The sequence below is a fragment of the Penaeus vannamei genome, chromosome 5, assembly GCF_042767895.1.
Source record: "Penaeus vannamei isolate JL-2024 chromosome 5, ASM4276789v1, whole genome shotgun sequence".
Lineage (NCBI taxonomy): Eukaryota > Metazoa > Arthropoda > Malacostraca > Decapoda > Penaeidae > Penaeus > Penaeus vannamei.
In genome coordinates this window covers 36,558,481-36,560,980 of record NC_091553.1, presented here as the reverse complement: position 1 = coordinate 36,560,980, position 2,500 = coordinate 36,558,481, and the positions used below count along the sequence as shown (strand labels likewise).

The 2,500-nt window shown below is 39.0% G+C and overlaps 1 protein-coding gene across 3 annotated transcripts in view; it reads left to right on the top strand.

Annotated features, from left to right (window-relative positions):
- The window catches only part of mwh (multiple wing hairs), a 180,238-nt gene that overhangs the window by 132,380 nt on the left and 45,358 nt on the right, over positions 1-2,500 (top strand). The window lies entirely within an intron of this gene.

The window sequence follows — 2,500 nt, the reverse complement described above, 5'->3', positions numbered from 1 at the left end:
CTTCATTTCCTTCCTCTTTTTATCTTTCTTCTTCCCCTCCTCCTCTTCTTCCTGTTCCCCTCCCCCCTTTCTCTTCTTCCATCTCTTTTTCTCTTTCTGTTTCCTCTCTTAATCACCATTATCGGACAAGCCTCACTTTATTATCACAATTATCTCTTTTAAATATTGTAAAACGTCCAGTGACAATACAGACATAATGGTGATCTTACAAGTAGTAATGATAATGATAAGAAAAATAGCATATCAGTCCCAGGAAATTCATGACATAACCACAAGACGCCGAAATGAAATATTACCATCATTCAACTGTCTGTGTAAATATCAGTTAACAACTAAACAAATGTTAGAGGCCACTATAAACAGTCACTCAGCCATGAACCACACTTGTGTGCTGAAAACAGGTATTTAAACAGATTTAACAATAATAATTACCATCACAATGTCTAACACCTGACACCTGTTGCAAAGAAAACATCCCACCCGTCTTTTGTTATTATATATCTTTTTTATTTCTCTTTTTTTTTTGGGGGGGGGGAGGGGTTGAGGGACGCTGAGGTCAGGGGGTCAAGTCGTCTTTTCCGCGTACAGGGTTGTTGCAACCGAGGTCTTTAGAGGGGGTTCGCGATTAGGTTGTTTTAAAGTGTATTTTTGGTTGCCGAGAGATATCCGTTGGTATGCTCTATATACTTTTCGTATTAATTATTAACATTCAGTTACTACTGCAACATATGTATGCGCATGTATTACTATCTTTAATTGCAGTGCTAAATATCGCAATGTTACAGGTGTACTGTTAATGGCATTATTATTAATACCAATACTACTCCTGTTGCTACAGCTGCTCTTATGTTGCTACTCCTGTTGCTACAGTTGCTCAACTTATTATAGTTGCTCTTACGACTCTTACAATTAACACAAGTACTACTTCTACTACTACTTTTACTGATACTCTTACAAATACTGATGCGGATACCATGCTCTTATTAATAGCAGATGTAAAAGATTAATCATAATTATGTGTGCAATCTGCAAAAACGCTTTTACATATACATCCGCTCCACCCATTACAAGCACACTTACACACACACACTCACTCGCCCTCGCACTCGCTCTCACACACTGACACTCACACACACACACACACACACACACACACACACACACACACACACACACACACACACACACACACACACACACACACACACACACACACACACACACACATACACACACACACACACACACACACACACACACACACACACACACACACACACACACACACACACACACACACACACACACACACACACACACCCCACAATTTGAATAATCCGTGTGAAGACATCCTGTAAAATGATGGGGGAAAGACCCTTATAACGTTGTAAGGTCTGCGTTTATCTCTTGATTGTGGTCACTTTGGGCTAATCTACGTGTTGGCTGGCACTTGCGAACGCTATAGGAGGCCTGATGTTTACTGCGGGATATCGTGATTTTTCAAATTACTATTGCGGTTGTTACAACGAATATTGTTGCTCTTGATGTTATTGCATCATCGTACTGTCATCATCATTATTATCATCATCACGGTTACTGTTTGAGTGATGATGTTTGAGATTCCGTGTCCCCTTTGTGTAAATAATTAACACACACACACACACACACACACACACACACACACACACACACACACACACACACACACACACACACACACACACACACACACACACACACACACACACGCACACACACACACACACACACACACACACACACACACACGCCAACTGAAAATTCTTATTCATATATCTATGCCAGAGCAGAAACATATCGTGTCAACAGTTGAAACACGCATGCAAATAGTAATTGCTTGAAAAAAAATCATGTATTCTTTCATAATCTGTTTGAGATTCCGTGTCTCCTTTGAGTAAATAATTCACACACACACACACACACACACACACACACACACACACACACACACACACACACACACACACACACACACACACACACACACACACACACAACAGTTGAAACACGGATGCAAATAGCGACTGCTTGAAAAAAAATCATGTATTCTTTCATGCGCTACACTTATACAGTGGACACCCGTACTTACACAGTCGTTTATATATGCTCACTACATTTTTTTTCATGTTTACGATTTTTTTCCTTTGTCACTGGAATCCATGAAAGTTTCTGAAAAAAAAAACTAATGTGAAACATGATGACGATTGAAAAATCTTTCTCATTTCTCTATACATGCTTTCTCTCTACTTTCTGAACTTTCTTTGTTGTCTGAAACAGGGAAACAAATACGAAGTTGTATGTTGCCTTACAATTGCTTTAAAAAAATATTTTGTACCGTCGAAATGGACCAAGAATACAAATACGTATATATGTCTAGTATGTAGGCCATATTTTCATGTAGTCAATCATCATCATCCTATTTATTGATAGTTTATCACTGAACAGCCGGTGTAAGACGTAA